This window comes from Orcinus orca, chromosome 1 (genome assembly GCF_937001465.1).
Source record: "Orcinus orca chromosome 1, mOrcOrc1.1, whole genome shotgun sequence".
NCBI lineage: Eukaryota > Metazoa > Chordata > Mammalia > Artiodactyla > Delphinidae > Orcinus > Orcinus orca.
This window is the reverse complement of record NC_064559.1, coordinates 138,348,652-138,368,347: the sequence shown is the minus strand read 5'-3', so window position 1 is coordinate 138,368,347 and position 19,696 is coordinate 138,348,652.

Genomic DNA, 19,696 nt, shown 5'->3' with positions numbered 1-19,696 from the left:
TTTATACCAGAAATGCAAAGTTGGGTTAACATCATAAAAATAACGTAATTCATTATATTAACACATTAGAGAAGGAAAACCATTTGATCATCTCAAAAGATGCAGAAAAAGCATTGGAGAAGAAGCAACCTAATTTGTGATAGAAACCCTGAAAATTATAAGTAAGAAGGTTACTTCTTTTTTTTTTTTTTTTTTTTTTTTTTTGAGGTACGCGGGCCTCTCACTGTTGTGGCCTCCCCCATTGCGGAGCACAGGCTGCGGACGCGCAGGCTCAGCGGCCATGGCTCACGAGCCCAGCCGCTCCGCGGCATGTGGGATCTTCCCGGAACGGGGCACGAACCCGTGTCCCCTGCATCGGCAGGCGGACTCTCAACCACTGCGCCACCAGGGAAGCCCAAGAAGGTTACTTCTTAATTAAAAGCTAAAACAAAAGACATGGAAAATATCATTCTTCATGGTAAAATTTATAAGCATTCCCTTTAAAATCAGGAAGAAGCTGAAGATGCTATCATTCTATTCAACATTATTCTTATGATTCATTAGTAAAATTTAAAAGGGAAAATAAAAGGTATTCAAATTGCAAAGAAGAAATAAAATAATCATTATAAGACTGTACTATCATTAAGCAGATGCTATTACTGCCTATAGAGAATATCCAAAAGAATCTATTGTCTAGTTATTAGGATTAAGAAGGGAATTTAGCAAAGTGGCTGAGTAAACAAAAACCAATTGCCTTTCCATACAGCAGCCATAAAAATTATAGTGATATAACTTTTAAAAGATAACATTACAGGGACTTCCTTGGTGGCACAGTGGTTAAGAATCCGCCTGCCAATGCAGGGGACCTGGGTTCTATCCCTGGTCCGGAAGCTCCCACATGCCGGAGCAACTAAGCCTGTGCGCTACAACTACCGAGGCTGCGCTCTAGAGCTTGCGAGACACAACTACTGAGCCCACGCACCACATCTACTGAAGCCCGTGTGCCCTAGAGCTCAAGCTCCACAACAAGAGTAGCCACTGCAATGAGAAGCCCGTGCACCACAATGAAGAGTAGCCCCCACTCACTGCAACTAGAGAATGCCTGTGCACAGCAACGAAGACCCAGGGCAGCCAAAGTAAAAAAGAAAGATACCATTACAATAGAAATAAAACTATATAGACAAGACCTTTATGAAGAAAAATTTTATTGAAAAACATTAAAGAAGACCTAAACTGATAAAGAGATATACCATGTCCATAGGTAGGAAAACTCAATATCATAAATATGTCAACTCTCTCCAAATTTAATGCAATTCCAGCCAATAGCTCAATAGTTTATTACAGACATTATTAATCTGATTCTAAATTTTACACAGAAGAGCTAAGGCTCACAAACAGTCAAGATACTTTTGAGGAATAAGAACAAGGGTGTGTGTGTGATGGAATGGGGATGAGGGTTACCCTGGCAAATGTCAATAGCAAGATTCATACATCTGTGTACATCAGGCAGTGTGGTATTGGAACATGGATAGACAAATAGACCAAAGGAAAGAATAGTGAGCCTAGAAGTGGATCCATAAATATATAAAGACTGATTCACTGGCACTGCTGAGCAGTGTGTATTGGGGGTGGGGGTGGTGGAAATGACTGTTTAATAAATAGTGTGGGAACAAGTGTTTATCCATATTGGAAAAAAAATGATTCTGGATTCCTCCCTCACATCATATATAAAATAAAGTCCAGGTAAAATAAAGAAAACTTTCAATGTAAAAGAAAAACTTAAAAAAATTTTATATATCAACATAGAAGAATGTTTTATGACCTTGGGTAAGGAAGTATTTTCTAAACAAGATGCAGAAAATATAAATCATAAAGGAAAAGATTGAGAAATTTAAAAACTCAAATTATGAATTTCTTTTTAATGAAAGACAACATAAAGAGAGTGAAAAGACAAGCCAAAATTGAGAGGGCATATTTGCCATGCATATAATTAACAGAATCCATGAAGAACTCCTAAAAATCAGTAAGAAAAATTAAAAACAACCCAATAGAAAATGAGGAACAGGGATGAAAAGGCTTCTCACAGGAGAGGAAACATGAAGGGCCAATCAATACACAAGATGTAGTTTAATTCTATTACTAATCAAGGAAAAGCAAGATAAAATCATGAGAGATATTTTTACACCTACTAGAGTGGTACAAATTTAAAGTCTGACAATTTTAAGTGTTGGCAAATCTGTGACACAATGGGGTCAACTAAACACAGGTAGTGTTACCGGATTAAAACATAGGGGCCCAAATAACTTTGAATTTAGACAATGAATAATGTTTTTAGTATAAGTATATCCCAGATATTGCATGGGGTGTACTTACACTAAAAATTATCTATTGCTTATCTGAAATTTAAAGTTAATTAGAGAAAAAAAAGAACATTAATTAGGTGTCCTTTTTCACTGTTGTTTCTTTTTAGCTAAATCTGGCAACCCTACTCACAGGGAGTTTCAATGATATTTATAACATTCTATTTCTTAAGTTGGGTGATAGGTTCATGACTGCTCATTTTATTGTTTTACTTTTAGAAAACAAACAAACTTTAAAGCAAGTCTGTCATGATTTATAATTCTACCTGGTGGACCCAAAGCTTTGGCTAAAAAATCATCAGCAGCTGTAGGCTGGGCTGGGGCATCAGGTGCTAATCCTTCCTGGACTCCTTGGGATGCACCAAATTGCTTGTGGCTGGGCTTTCTCCTTGATGCTCTCACTGTGCTTCTGTTGGTGATTACTGAACCGCATCGCACAGCTAAATAGCAGCTATTAGAGTAGGTTAGATAGGGCATCCCACCATCTTGCTTTCATAGTGTCTGGGTGTTACTCAAGGCGGGATCCACTTTAAGCTCATGTTCCAAGCCATAAGATTTTCTAACCATCAAAGGGCCCTCCAATCTCCCCTGCTCCTCAGAGAAAACACAGAAAAGAGATCACAAAGAACATTCAGATTAAAGAGGCTATTAGTTGCAAAATCACTTGTCTAGTCCCATGGGAAGGAGCTTACTGGAGGGAAGAAAGCCTTCCATAAAATTTAATTGATGAAGACTCAATATCTAAAGACTCTTCTTGAAGCAAGTGCATAAGCAATGGGTAATACTGAGACCACTAAAACAAGAGTAGGACCTTCCAGCATAGCACAAACAGCAAGGGAGTAGCATGGGGCTGACAGGATATACAGAAGAGATTCCAACCAGATGTGCAACTAATAAGCCCCAGGACTGCAAGCAGCTCTGTTCTGCTCACTGTGTAGCCCCAGTGCTTAACCCACTGACCAGCATAGAGTTATCCTCAGTAAATATTTGTGCGTGGAACGCATAAACGCATAATGAATGAAAGAAGTAGCAAAGGGAGGATTAAAGGCTATATCAGACCCTTAGAAAGGAGGAATTAAAAAGTCACATCACAATCTGCTGAATCTCTTATATACTGCATTGTGTATCAGTATGTAAACTGTCTATTTTTCTCAATACAAAATGTGGGTTCATAAAGCCTGAATTAAAAGAACCCCTGGGGCTTCCCTGGTGGCGCAGTGGTTGAGAGTCCGCCTGCCGATGCAGGGGACACGGGTCCGTGCCCCGGTCCGGGAAGATCCCACATGCCGCGGGGTGGCTGGGCCCGTGAGCCATGGCTGCTGAGCCTGCGCGTCCGGAGCCTGTGCTCCGCAACGGGAGAGGCCACAGCAGTGAGAGGCCCTCGTATCACAAAAAAAAAAAAAAAAACCACAAAACAAAAGAACCCCTGGGTGAAACCACATATCAATTTCAGTCAAGAACCTGGTGTCCAGAGTGCGCAGAACCAAAGAAGCAGCTTCTAATAGATGCCATCGTAATTGGGCCTGCTTCTGCCGGTGTTTGCTTAGTCATCCTAGCATCACTGTTGAATACATCCTTGGTTTCTTCTGGCAGACCTTGAGGGATCATGGCCAAAATTCTGACACTTTTCATTTTGCCATAAGGTTGGGATACACTGGACTTCTCCATCAATTCTTGCATTTAACCATTTATTCAACAAACATTTATAACACATATGCCAGGTACTGTGTCATACCCTGGAGATTTAGAGGTAGTATTTAATGAGCACTTACTAAGTCAGGCACAGTGTAAAGCAGATTGCTTAAATTATCTAATTTGCAGCTCTAAGCAGTAGATACTATTATTAACCTATTTTACAGATGAGGAAATTCAGAGGTGAATAAGACATGGTCAACGGCTTCAAGAGAGGAGATGGGCATTTGCAATATGCTGTTCTGAGGATTTTCCAAAGTGCCATGGGAACATAGTGTATATGTGACCTGAGATGCTTCCCGAAACACCTGTATTAGTTAGGTATTGCTGCAAAACAATATTACAACACAATTAGCAACTTAAAACAACACACATTTGTTTTCTTACAATATCTGTGGAATCAGGAATCCAGGCATGATAGCTAGATCCTCTGCTTCAAGGCTAGATCCTCTCCCAAATGGCTGCAGTCAAGGTATCAGCCAGGGCTGGGTACTCATCTGAAGGTCTGACTGAGGAAGGATACACTTCTAAGCTTTTATAGTTGTTGACAGCGTTCAGTTCCTTGTGGGTTTGAGGGCCTCAGTTTCTTGCTGGCTGTCAGCTGCTCTCAGTTCCTTGCCATGTTGCCCTCTCCATAGGGAAGCTCATAACATGGCGGTCTGCTTCTTCAAAGCCAGCAAAGGAGAGGGTCTCCTAGCAAGAGAGATGTTACATTCTTATATAACAAAATCCAGAAGGAACAACCTATCACCTTTTCCATATTATATTAGTTAAAATAAAGTCACAGGTCTGGCCACACTCTAGGGGGAAGGGGTGACAGAAGGATGTGAATATGGGAGATTGGAAGCACAGAAACCACTTTAGAATTTACCACCCTGTGCTCTTCTTCATCTGACCAGATTAACTGTCCCTCCTATCTGCCTCCAGAGCTACTAAGGCTGCCACATGTGGCTGTGCATTCCCCTGGCTGCAATGTGAAAGGCACCCTGCCCCCTCCTGGAGTTGTGTAGCACACAACCTACATAACCACACACAGCAGGCCTGCCACTTCCATCATAGTGTTTCTAACACTGCATTGTGACTATCTGTTTACTTTTCTCTCTCTTTACTGAAAGCTCCTTGAAGTCAGAGACTGCTAGATCCCCAGTATAGCAAGTGCCAAACAAGTGTTTGTCAAATAAATGGGAAGAAGAAGGGAGCACAGCTGGCTCACATGGGGTAGCCTGGGGAAGACTTCTCAGAGAAGGCACCTGGATACTCCTCCTTATTTCTCAGCTACAGATGGACACTCAACTTCCTTAAAGAGATTTCACGAACAATTTCTTCTTTTTAAAATTTATTTATTTATTTGGTTGTGCCAGGTCTTAGTTGCGGCAGGCAGGCTCCTTAGTTCAGGCTCAGGGGCTCATTAGTTACGGCTTGCCAGCTCCTTAGTTGTGGCACGCAGGATCCTTAGTTGTGGCATGCGAACTCTTAGTTGCAGCATGCATGTGGGATCTAGTTCCCTCGTCAGGCATTGAACCTGGGCCCCCGGCACTGGAGCGTGGAGTCTCAACCACTGCACCACCAGGGAAGTCCCTCAGGAACAATTTCTAAGGAGATATAATAATAAAAATTTTGGTATACTGTGCTTTAGTTTCCTACCAAACAATCTCCATGGAGATAAACACAAAAACACCCTGTTCATTCAACCCAGTAAAAACCAGAGTCTTTGTTCTCGTAAGGAGGTAGTGGGAAGTAGCAAGTAGGATGTTGCCTATTTTTCTGGACCTGGCAAGCAGGGCCCAGAGCAGAGAAAGGGCACTGAGCTTCCTGCAGTCCAAGTCTGGACAGCATGCAGCTCTGGGATGCACCTCTCTGCAGGCCTTGCTGAGCGATGCCATCTCGGCATGCCGGCCTCAAGCTCCTCTCCACCACCTTGCTTCTCGCACTGCTCTACCCCCAGCCCCTGGAGCATGCTGAGAACATTAAAGCAAAGTAAATAGAGAGGTGGACAGAACTAAGGACAGTCTTAAAACTGGTTACACGTTTTAAGATCATTAGCAACTCTCCTTTCAGGTTTTTCTTCATATAAAATCATTTCTGCTTCTTTAGAGTTTCTTTATGGTTTCCATGTTACAGGCCTTAAGTCATTTACTGTGGTTCTTTTAAGGACTGATAATGGTAAAGTTAAGACCAATGCTCGATATCCCAGGTCATGGCAGCATCTGCCCAGGGCTCTCTCACCCAGACCTGACCAAGGGGCCAACTTGGAAATTTTAGGACCAGCAGTCACACATGAGGAAACCAATGATACATGCAGCAGTGGTGGGAATTAAAAGACTAAAGCCAGAAATGGCCACCACTTCAAAATGATCGTTCTGTGGTTTTCTTTGTGGAGACAGAGTTGGTTCCTCAAATTAAGCTAATAAAGAAACAGAAATCAAACACTTGCCTGCATGCCACATCCACCGTGCTCTCTTGGGGAGGAGAGGCCGGGATGAGTGGAGCTGAGCTTTGATGGAGCTCACGTTATCTGTTCAGTCACTAGAGGCCTTTGGACCTGCTGTTCCTCTGTGTTCCGAGGAACGCTTTCACTCAGAACAAAGGCGCCCACCAGAACAAAGGCGAAGTTCACGGCCTTCTGCTGCTCCCCCCACAGCAAAGATCACCTTCACACTGTCCAGACACTGACGGACTCCGCTGACTACCTCCTCGGGCCCTGCTACTGAACGATGCCATAGTTGGAAAGTTTCTTTTACGCCGCTTCTATTAAATGTGAGCTTTTAGGTGCCCTCGAGTGGTTTTGAGGCAGTAAAAACTACTTAGAGCTTAATGTTGCTTTTAAAAATTAACGTGCAATTTATTGAAGTTACAGATTAAAAAAACTATTTTTTCTGAAGCTTTTAAGTTCTGCATCAAATATTATTGTTCATTGTATACTATATACAGCCTGTCATATTTTTTAAAACTATGTCAAAGGCCTTTGAATAATATATGATCCTGTTTCTAAGCTTAGCTAAACTAACACCTTCAAGCATTTTAAATTGCATTTATAAATCAATGTATTCTATTTCTTTTTAAAATTATTATTTCCATGTTTTGATTGAACTAACACAACCTTCCTGAGTATTCAAATAACAAGGAATCATCATAATTCAAACTTATAAATAAGGGTGACCTTAACTTCTTTTAATATTTCAATACTGTGTATAAACAGTAAAATTATAACAAAATTGAAAGCAATTGTTCACACATTATAATTAATTAATTTATTTTTGCTGTGTTGGGTCTTCGTTTCTGTGCGAGGGCTTCCTCTAGTTGTGGCAAGCGGGGGCCACTCTTCATCACAGTGCGCAGGCCTCTCACTATCGCGGCCTCTCTTGTTGCGGAGCACAAGCTCCAGACGCGCAGGCTCAGTAGTAGTGGCTCATGGGCCTAGTCGCTCTGCAGCATGTGGGATCCTCCCAGACTAGGGCTCGAACCCGTGCCCCCTGCATTAGCAGGCAGATTCCCAACCACTGCGCCACAAGGGAAGCCCCTATTCACACATTATAAATTGGAATTTAATATATGGTAATTTTAAAATTAGGCCAAATTGTGTTAAACACTGCAGGCACATGAAATACCAAATATATGCTTTTCCTTCACACAAAATATTAATATACCACAGGCTGATCTCCTTAAACAGATCCATACTTAAATCTCAACCAGCCTGTGGTTGAGTGATGCTTAAGGTCTGTATTGCTTTCTTAGGGCTGCTGTAACAAATGATCACAAACGGGGTGGCTTAAAACAACAGACATTTATTCTCTCCCAGTTCTGGAAGCTCAGAGTCTGAAGTCAAGGTGTCAGCGGGGCCCTGCTCTCTCCGGAGGCTGGAGAGGAGCATCCTTCCTCACCTCTTGCAACTTTGGTGACTCCAGGCATTCCTTGGCTTGCGGCCACATCACTCCAATCTTTGCCTCCATCTTCACATCACCTTCTCTGTGTGTCTCCTCTTCTGTCTCTTATAAGGACTCTTGCAGCTGGATTTAGGGCCCACTCAGGTAGTCCAGCCAGGATGATCTCATTTCAAGATCCTTAATTTTATTACATCTGCAAATAGACTTTTCCCACATAAGGTAACATGCACACATTCCAGGGATTTGGACATGGACATGTCTCTCTGGGGACCACTGTTCAACCCACTATCTGCACAAAGCAGCTGTCATTCCAGTGAATCACGCGGTAATGCCCAGAGGTGGTCAAAGGGCGCCTTTCTGATCGCAACACTGCTGGGACATAGTCGTTCTATTTATAGCATTGCTATCAATGCCCTTCGGATGAGGCTGTCTCATAATCAAGCCCTGAGTTTACATTCTGTTTTACTGAATTTGTTTAACTTCTCACAGAAGTCTGCACCAACCCTCCTCCCACATGGACTACACACTTCACTTGATGAGGTTTTGCATTTATTAACTCAACATATAAAAATATATTTTCTGGTTATCTCTAAAGACATTTGAACTTCAGAATCCTGGATTCTTTTCATATCCTTTCAATCTGTTAGGCTCATCAACTCTTAGGGTTAGTGATTAAAACGGTACCCAGTTGAATTCTGGCATTCTTGTTACGGTTTTGCCTGACTCATTGGTCCCACTTCTAAGGTCTTTCCACTGCCAATTTCCAAGAGCTGGGTAGGAATTCTCTTAGGACTTTAAACAAATCATTGAAAAATGAATCTCAAAGAGCGAATTCTGACAGTAGGTCTTTACTTAAAGGAGGTGGATTTGTAGAGTGGTTAAGAAACTATTCTGTATGTATAAGCTGTGTGGCTTGAGAAAATTACTTAGTCTTTCTAAGCTGGTGTACCCCTCTCTATAAAGTGGAGGTAACATCATTCCAAGTTTCTTCATTGGGTTGTGAGGATTAAAAGAGAAGTGCATGTAGAGTACTTCCCACGGTGCCCAGTTTATAACAAACACGCCAAAAAATGTTAGTGTTTAGAATACTAGAATTTGTGTGTCTAGCAGATGTTCAGAAGAGTGTTCCTATGTTCCCTTAGGACTATATGAACACAACTTGTGGTAGATAGAGATAGTCCCTAAAAGGAGGTTTCCTCCTGCATATAATACATTCATTCATCTTTATTTATATTCAAATATTTATTGAGCATCTACTGTCTGCCAGGCACTGTTCTAAGTACTTGGGATGGATCACTGAACAAAACAGGCACAAATCCCTGCCTCACGGAGCTTAAGTTCTAGTGGAAGGAGCCTTACTGAAGGCGATAAGTACCACCAAAAAAATGGAGTGGGGGAAGCGGGGAGAGCAGTGCCAGGGGTGGGGTGGGCTGCACGTTAGATACGCTGGTCAGGGCAGACCTCATGAAGAAGGAGACATTTGAGTAAGGACTTGAAGGAGGTGAGGGATATTCAGATACATGGGGAGACACCATTTCAGGCAGAGAAACCAACAGTGCAAAGGTCCTGAGGTGGGAGCATTCCTGACACATTCAAGGACAAGCAAGAGATGATGTAACTGGAGTGGTGTAAGAGAGGGGGAGAGTACACGGGAAAGAGGTAGAGAGGTGACAGGGCTAGATCTTGAAGGTCATTAGCATCTGTTTAATAAGATGGGAGGTCATTGCAAGGTTAAGAGCAGAGGGATGACATGATTTAACCTGAATTTTAAAAGGATCACTGTGGCTACAGTGTGGAGAATAGATGGGAGGAAGGGAAGGGTAGAAGCAGGGAGACCAATCAGAGTCTGTGTAGGAATCTAGGCAAGAGACAAGGGTAGCTCAGACCAGGAGGTAGCACTGGAGGTGGTGAAAAGTGGGCAGATTCTGCTTTTATGATAAAAAGAGCTTAGGCAATTTGTTGACGTATTGGATGTGGGATGTGAAGGAAAAAGAAGTGAAGGAAGGCACTAAGATTGCTGACCTGAGCAAGCTGAAGAATTGTGTTACCATCAACTGAGACAGGGTGGGCTGTGAGTAGATCAGGTGTGGTGTGGGAGTGAATGTATACTAGACATTCAAAGGGGAATTTTCTTTTTTTAAATTAATTGATTTATTTTTGGCTGCGTTGGGTCTTCGTTGATGCCTGGGGGCTTTCTCCAGTTGCGGCAAGCAGGGGCTACTCTTAGTTGCGGTGTGCGGGCTTCTCATTGTGGTGGCTTCTCTTGTTGCGGAGCACGGGCACTAGGTGTGCGGACTTCAGTAGTTGTGGCACGCAGGCTCAGTAGTTGTGGCTTGCAGGCTCTAGAGCGCAGGCTCAGTAGTTGTGGCGCATGGGCTTAGTTGCTCCGCGGCATGTGGGATCTTCCTGGACCAGGGCTCGAACCCGTGTCCCCTGCATTGGCAGGCAGATTCTCAACCACTGCGCCACCAGGGAAGTCCCAGGAATTTTCTTTCTTTTTCCCAATTTTTAAAAATTGAAGCATAGTTGATTTACAATGTTGTGTTAGTTTCAAGTGCACAGCAAAGTGATCCAGTTGTACATATATATATCTTTCTTCAGATTCTTTTCTATTATAGGTTATTATAAGATGTTGAGTACAGGATAATTCCCTGTGTTATACAGCAGGTTGTTGTTGTTTACCTATTTTATACATAGTAGTGTGTATATGTTTCCCAAACTCTTAATTTATCTCTCCCTCAAGGGAGAATTTTCTTTATGAGTTTAGAGTTTGAGAGAGAGACAGAGAGGTCTTGGCTACAGATAAAAATTTTGGAGCTGTCGGCATATGTATGGTATTTAGAGCCACGTGACTAGATGAGATGACCAACACAGTGGAGGTGGATAGAAAAGAGAACTGGACCAGTGGCAGAGCCCATCAGCATTGCGGAGCCAGGGAGAAGAGTGAAACCAGCGAAAGAGACTGAGAAGGGGCAACCAAGAGACTTGGTGTCGTGGAAGCAAGGGGCTGATCCTCAACGGTGTTAGAGTCTGTATTTAACTTGAAATGCCCTCCACTCGATGACAGTGAGCCCCTTAACAGTCCATGTGACATCTGTCATAGCCCTCCCAGTTTCCCCTAACTCTTCCTCTCTAGCTAGACATCTTTTGACTTTCTGCATAGACTTCTGTAGGGGAAATCAAATGGGTTTTACTAATTTAAAAATAATAAAGGAAATGAAAATCAAGAGATACACCTTGGGATAGCAATAATAATTTTTTTAAAGTATGCCTATAACTTGTTCACATAATCTATATAAAATGTGCACATCACATTGCAAATGCCCTTGCAGTCACTGGTTCTTAGGAGAATTCCAGTTCGTTCCATAACAACAGTGAATTTTATGCCATAGCCTGTAAGTTGTGCAATGGCAATCCATACAGCACTTCTGAGTATAACTCTGGCGATACATTTTGGACAGTGTGGGCAACCACCGATTTTAGCCCCTTTCTTGCCCCATGAATATCTACTGGAAGAGGCTTAGTCACTAATGTAAGCTCTTTTTGAGCTTAGAGTCAATCTCATTTTCCTCGGTATCTTTCTCAGTACCCAGCACACTGTCTGCTTTAAGGTAGATTCTCTGAAAGTATGCTCAGTGAATGAATGAATACTGAGAGCATGTTGCATTAATGAATGACTTGAAATAAAAAAAACTTTTTTGGTCAGAAACTGAAAGTCAGACGAGCATAACAAGTATACTTAAATGTGGCCTTTTATGTTGAATTTATTGCATACTTTTTGATGGGATCATTTATACTTTTGTTTCTACCGCAGGGCAGGCAAACTACTTTCCACCTTATCTGAACCACATGTATTTCCAAAAGCAATAACTAGGCAGAGAGAGGAGAAATTCAGCTTTCTAATCGGCACTACTATTGAGGGGAGATGCTATTTTATTTTTCATATCTCTCTTGCTACCACTTCAGGAATTATGATTTTCCATATCCTCAAAGTAAAAAATCTCTATGAGAAGGCAAGCAAACCAATGTCATCGCCGAGTACACCACACAGGTGCCTATGAGAAGCTGTATTACTGGCCAAAAGGGCATAAAATAGTTACTCTGCAAACCAATCAAAAGGACCATTTCCGTGCGCAGCTGCCTTATTAGATGCATAATCAACAGTCTATCTAGGGCCTCTTTCCATGGGGGAGGCAGGGGAGATAAAGATTCTTTTTGTCAGTGTGTTCTAGTTTTTCATATGATTCTTTGCTGTCTCCAGAATTCTTTTTCAGCACTCAAACGGACAGCTATAAAATTGATTGGCTTGAATGCCAAATAAAATAAAACACAGTAGCCTACTTCATCATTTACTACTAGCTATTTATTATGAGCAGTGCTGTGTTGGGATATCGACCCTGAGATTAAAGCTAGAGAAGTATAGATTCTAAGATTCTGCAGACGCATAAATCTCCCCAGCCAGGGTGACAGATGATAATGAGATTATACTCAGAGGCCATCTTTTATCTCAATGGAGCCCAACAGCTAACGTTTCTTAAAAATAATGAATTGTACAAACAATGCAGGGAACGTTTGCTTAGCAGTTCTGCAATGCAACTTCCTGGGGCCCTAAGTATGCTGGCAGGCTGCCCAGCTGTCTGGCCACTTAGAGCAGACACTCTCTCACTTGGTTGGTTGGTTGAATCATTTGTTCCTTCATTTACTTCAACCCACCTGGCCATGGGAGGCGCCTTTCTTCCTGAATTTTCCATGTAATCATCATGTTCTTTCTTGACTCCATGCCCTTTTTTCTCACAGTATCCCTCTAGCTGGGAAGCCTTCTTGCCTCTCCAAAATCAAAACCATACTCCTCCTTTAGCACACAGCTCAAGTCTCACATCTTCCACAAAATCTTACACAAAACTTTAGAGTAAATTGGTTCTGGATCTAAATCCTGGCCTGACGACTTATTAGCAGTGGAGCTGAGGGCAACTCACATCACCTCTCTAAATCTCAGCTTATTTACTATAGAGTAGAGGTTAAAATTCTTATCTCCAAGATTCTTATCTAATTCTTATCTGATTCCGGGTACTAAGTATATAGGTCACAACACAATTCCTAACTCATAATGGCTACTCCATCAGTGTTAATTTCCCCTATCTTGCCTCCTTTTCTCAGTTAAAATTTCAGCCCACAATTAGGTTATTAAACAGACACTGAATTTTTTCACAGCAGGATGTACTGGATCTCAGGCTCTTCTGTGAACCGTCCCTTCACCTTCTTGCTTTAATCCATGGATCTGAACTCTGGCTACACATGGCAATCCCTTTGGATGTACCCACAGCTTGGGCCAAGTCCCAGAGATTCTGATCTAATTGGTTAGGATGGAGCCCAGACATGACTTGACAAACAATTCGACTCTGTCTGCACCACGACTGCAACCAGGCAACTAGTGAGGCTGAAGGGAAACACATGAACTTTCTGAATGGTCTTAAATCTCACTGGGTGGGCCTTGGTCCAGCAGCCCTACTAAATCCCCTGGTCCACTCACCGGCCTACTCCCTTGGACAGTGATTTCTCACCTCCTCTTCTCTACTCAAACCTCCAACTCCTCTTGCCTTATCTTTATTCTCTGCTAAGGATGTAAAGCCTTCACTCATTGATAAGATAGGGAAAAAAAGTGAACACACCCCCATCGACATATCTTCCAGCTCCCTGTGTGCATACCTTGCCTTCCCCCCTCTGACTATGAATGGAATGTCCCCACTGCTGTCAAAGGCCAAAACTTCCACTTATGTCCTGGAGCCCATTCCTTTCAGCAATTATCACCATGACTCTCCCGAATCATCACTTACTCCCTCTTTCCTGGAGCATTCTCACCAGCAGCTAATAAGCTGTAATAATTCCCATCTGAAAATAAATCCCACCCCTGACCCCCCCAACCTCACATACCTCTCTGGCTACTGCCCCATTTCTCTGGTGCCTTTTTAGGAAAATAAAAACAGTAATTTAAAAATAACTAGTCCTGGGACTTCCCTGGCGGTCCAGTGGTTAAGACTCCGTGCTTCCACTGCAGTGGGCACAGGTTTGATCCCTGGTCAGGGAACTAAGACCCTGCATACTGCGTGGCGTGGCCAGAAAAAAAAACAGTCCTCACTGGTCTCCTATCCTTTCCTCCCAATCTCTCTTGAACCCCCTCCAATTGGGCTTTCACCACCACAGTACTGAAACAGCTTTGTCAGGTCACCAAACACCTCCAAGGCCAAATCAGCAGTCACTTCTCAAGCCTCAAGCCGCAGTATTTGATACAGTTGATCACTCCCGGGTCTCACTGACTCTTGGTTCTCTCCCTACACCGCTGGCTGCTCCTCCCGTCTCCTCAACTGACTCCTCATTTCCCTGACCTCCAACATCGCAAATGCCCACAGGTCAGTTCTCAAATCTGTTAATCCATCTACACCTACTCTCCATGTGATTTAGTCCAGCCTCGTGGTTATAAATACTATTCATACACTGGTGGCTCCAAGATTAATATCTCCAGCCTGGACCTCTCCCCTGAGCAGCAGACTTGTTTCTCCAGATGCCTTCTCGACATCTCCACCTGCATGTACCTCTGCAACATCTAGTATCACACTGAAGCTGAATTCCTGATTCCTACCCATCCCCGAATCTGCTGCTCCTACCACCTTCTCCATCGTAAAAAGAAATCCCATTTTTGTAGTGGTTTGGATCAAAATACTTGAAGTTGTCTTAAGACAAATCTCTTGTTGCCATATCCACTCCATTGGCATGTCCTACATCATACACATTTTTCAATGTTATTAGATTATCCATACCCATAACTTAAAATCGCCAAATAGCATTCCATCAATAACAATAAGTACACAGTGCCCAGCATTGTTCTAAGTGCTTGACATATAATTTACTGAATCTACAACTCTGTGAGGGAGGTAGACTCTTGATCCCCACTTTATAGGTGAGATACTTAATGCACAGAGGAATTGCCCAAAGTCACAGAGCTAGTAAGTGAAATGGCTGAGACATGAATGCATGCAATTTGATTCCAGAGTCCATGTGCTTGACTACAATGCCTTACGTTTGTCACATGCTTGAATATTTACATTGTTTAGAAGTTTCCAGTGTTATAAATCATGTTGTTTTGATCACCTTTGTGTAATAAACCTTTTCTTAATTTAGAGTCATTTCTTTAGCATACATTCTTAGAAGTTGAATTGCTCAATGAGCGTAAACGTTCTCAGTCCCTGAAATGGCTAACCTATTATTAGTAAACATTGGGCTCTTTGAAATCTGAAGTTATATACAGTGGTAGGAAACTTTTTCTTAATAGAGAAAAACCTCTGAAGAAGAACTTAGCTAGCTAAGTTTGATCCTGACTCAGTCACTTAAGTACTCATTCAATCTCGTGGTCTTCAGTTTCCTCATTTGTAAAATCAAGATAATCCCTACATTACAACTTCCTCACAACAATGCATAAATCAGGCCCTTATTTCCATCAAAAGAAGAAACTTTAGTGTTACTTTCCCCAAAAAAACCACAAACTCTGAAACTTAGATCTATTACCATTCAACTCTAGAAAAGGCTTGATCCGTGGCCTCTTTTAAGGCCATGGAACACACAGTTCTGACTTTCAAATAACTTTGCACATCTGCATTTTCACCTACCTTGGCTCACGCATTATTGTTTCAAGGTCCTCTTCTCATCATCTGGAAACCTAAAGGAAAGATTAAGTAGTACTAAATTTGCCACGGCTGTATATCAACTGTGACCACACATTTTATTTCTCATGCTCTAATCTCAGTTTTGATATCACAGGTTTGGATAATGAATAGCCAATAAGTAAACCATGCTCTTATGCTCTTTTTTGTCTTATTTACCCATTCAGCCTTCAGAAGACCCATATACTGTAAGGGGGAACCCATAAGTTACACATACCAACACTTTACTTTTTAGAGAATTTTCATCCCTTACTCTAGAACTAGTTATATTATCTTCTACCCACAGTCAAGATAAACTAATAGGACCCATATCTCCACAAGGCAAAAGTCACAGAAGCCAAGATGACCCACTCCATTCCTTTTTTCTTTTTCCATCTGCTGTATTGTCTGTCAGCAGTCAGCTGGATTGCTGGTCCTTTCTCTGCTCTCCCCTGAATCTGAAAGGTTGGAAGCCTGGGAATTCTATTTCTCAGAGTACAAAGCCAGCAAATATCCCAGTTTAGATTCTGCCAGTGCCAAAGACAAGAGATGAGAAGGACAGAAGGGAAGCAGGAGCCATATTCTTCCCCTAGCAGCAGATGTTAGATTTTGCAGTGGCCTCTGAGTATCCCTCAGGAAGCAGCTTCCACAAGTTCCTGACCTGTGTGGCAATAATTCCCTACAGGTTAGCTGCAAACCTGACAGCTAACAATGGGCTTCCCTCACCTTTGCTCCTCTAGCCTTTCCAACTATTTTATAACCCCCAATTGCCTATTTTAAATACTTCCTGCTTCAAGTACCCAGAGTGGTTTCTGTTTTTCGAACTGAAGACTGAAATATCCCATCTCCTAATTTATATAAACCTGTGGTCAGCTGTCCACTTAAGAAAAAGACAAGTCTAGTTTAGATGATCAGTACCAGATCCCCAACTCATAAATTGTAAACTGATTTTAACTCCCAGAGTAGCCCCTTTATGTGATTTCTTTTTCTTCCCCTAGGTCTTGGAGAATTCTATATTAAGAATTATATTACAGAGGCCGGATCTAAAAAATACAACACCAATATCAAACAATGTTCCAAGTGATATCTGAAGGATGGCTACCTCCACATATGTCCATCCTTAATATTTTCAGCTCCTTTTCATTTTATTTCCCTTCAATTACTTGTGTGTATGTTTAATTTATGGTTTTGTTCATTCTTTTAACGGCAGGGACTTTTTGCTTGTTTGTTCCCTAGCACCTAGGGACTATTCAAAGATTTTGGTTAAATTACATGTAAAAGTAAATTTGTGGGCTCCCATTTGCCTTGATGGAGTAAACATCGACTCACACACTTCGAATTTAAGTTCATTTTAGCACACATAAGCACATCTTCAAGTCTCTTAGGTTCTCCATTTTGATTAGCAGTTCCATTGTATTCCAGAAATTCCTTCTCTTATTGATGATGGGTTTACAGTTACACATTTCATACCTGCCTCAATCTCATAGATTTTATATGGTCTCCCCTAGGTGATCCTTACGTACACTAAAGCTTGAGAACCACTGCAATAAATAGAAACAGAGCTCGTTTTATTTGAAATCCCTATGCAAGGAGTAAAACCCAACGAATCCAAAGACTTGGGGTGCTTTCCATGATTCACATCTGGGAGGTGATGTATAGAATGACAGAATTTTGGAGCTGAAAAGATCCTTACAGATCATTGAAGCTTATCATTTAGGAGATCAGAAATCTATGAATTCTAGAATTTCATAGATAGTTTAGGACAGAACAGAACAGAACTCAGAACCTAGGTATTCTGAATTTCAATCTTGTGCTTTCTTTAAGATGGTTGTCATAACATTTGGGTGAGTGGTGAACTGAACGACTCTATGTGTGCCAATCATACTGTGAATGTGCATATATGTTAGGAAGTTGTCTGACAAGTAGTAGTAAAGTTCTAACAAAAGTTCTAATACAAAATGTATTAGATGCTTTCCAATAGATGCAGGTAAAGTGTCTTGAGGAAGGGACAGTGATTTCTAATATGCACAAAGATGTAACATGGACTTTTGACCCGTGCCACCCCCTTTTCTTCAATACGACCTTACGACTAACAAAGAATGTGTAAGTGCTAATCTCAGTAACAAATACAATACAGATGAGGTTTTTGGAAATTTGAATTATGTAAACTTGAAGTTGCTAATACAGAAAATTTTTTATAAAGTTGCAACTCTCTAAAAAGCTGGCAAGAACTGCAAATTCCAAAATTGGCTGACCCAGTAAATTGCAAACCATGTTCATGGATTGACAGGCAGAGGTACTGCATTATATATATAACATGACCCACCCTCTTATTCCCGTGTACCGGCATCTCCCCCTGTGATTTTAGTGACCATTGTCCTATTGTTTGCACCATAAACCTTTAGCTCAGAAGTTATATATAATAAAATACTCTGAACCCATAATCACTGCCATTAAAACTTTACCATCTATTAATTTAGGAGAGAGCACACTCTAAAAGGCACTAGAGAGAATGATGTAAAAATAGATAGAGGATTAGGGCCAAAAAGAAAAGAAAAAAAAAAACCCTACAGCAACAGCATCTCCCATCCTTATGTTTACTCCTCTGTGAAAACCGGTCTTACATTATGAGTATTGTAAATTATGTGACGTGTTCAGGAGAGCATCCCTCACAAAATGCATCTTCTCTTAAAGCTCCTTCATGTCTTTAAGTGATTCTAACCCCAACTCCTATGCCTGAAAGACAGTGTGTACAGTTGGAAGGAGCTCTAGGAGTTTCCAATTTAAGCTCACATTTAGTGGTCCACCAAGGGGATAGAATTCTCTGGTAAACATCCCAGAAAACAGATCTGTTTTTGTGTGTGTCTAAATTCTTTTTAGTATGCCGTGAGATGCATCATCGTGTAGAACAACGCTCTGGTTATTTTCACTCCAAGTTCTAACAGGGCTTGTGTTTGTCGTTAAGTCACCTTCATGAATGTCTTCATGGGGCTTGCCTTCATTATGCCTAGTCAATCAATTAAAAGAGGGCCAAGCATTCTTATTGCCCCCACTCCCTGAATGATTAGGGAATTGATGAGCTAATAAGAACAAAACACTCTCAACCTCCTACAGTTAGTCTACAAGCACGGGGCATGTCATGCATTGTAGTCCATGTGGGGCAGCACCAGATGAAAAGAGCTGCACCCCCCATGCCTCCCTGGTCCCCCCACTGCCTGATGATGCTGCTGCTGGGCTCTCCCAGGCCTGGATCCTGGGCCATCCAAACTCAGGGTGCCAGGGCAGCAGGGGCATCGAAATTGCTAAATTTTGATTATCAACATTTATATAAAGCATCAAAGTGCTAACTGTGAAGGAAATTAGAGTTTTTTTCAAGGCTTACATTTGTTCTATGGTTAAGTATTGTTTTTATTTGGAATTACACAAATGGAGGCATAATCATTTCAGTGCTTAGGGCTTCTAAAAGTTACATTATGGCCTCAAGTCTACCAGTCACTTAAAAAAAATGTCACCAAGAAACGTCAGTTTACTTCCAAAAAATTCTTTCTTTCCAAGCAGGCAGTCTTCACGAAGGATTAAACGCTCTCACCCATATAGATTTAACAGAACACCTTGGACAGTGCTGCAAATCTAGGGAGAAAATGAAATCTTGCTTGGCTCGGGAGTAGCCCATGCTTTGAGTCAAGGGCTGGTCTGGAAAGGTCTAGATCAAATTTTTAGAACCATCATCACAATGACTTGCAGATAAACTCGGGGTCCTAGGATTTGAATAGGAACATTCTTTCCTTGGTTTTTTTCCCCAACTAAGAGATGGGTTTGCTGTGTTCTTGGTGAGCCCTGTGATGGCTGGCACTTGTCATCTGCAAATATACATGACTCCTCTACTCTTGCACCAGTGCTAAGATATGTGTGTGCATAAAAACAAAAGCTATATATTTCCACCCCGAGTCTCCATAGTTGGATCCCCTCCAGACACCATTCTGAACATGACACTCTGCTGCAGGGTACTAAAAATGGTGCTTTGCTCAAAATAAAACCTTTAAAGATCCCTTAGTAGCTATTAAGGGATGGGAATTCAATCTCAATT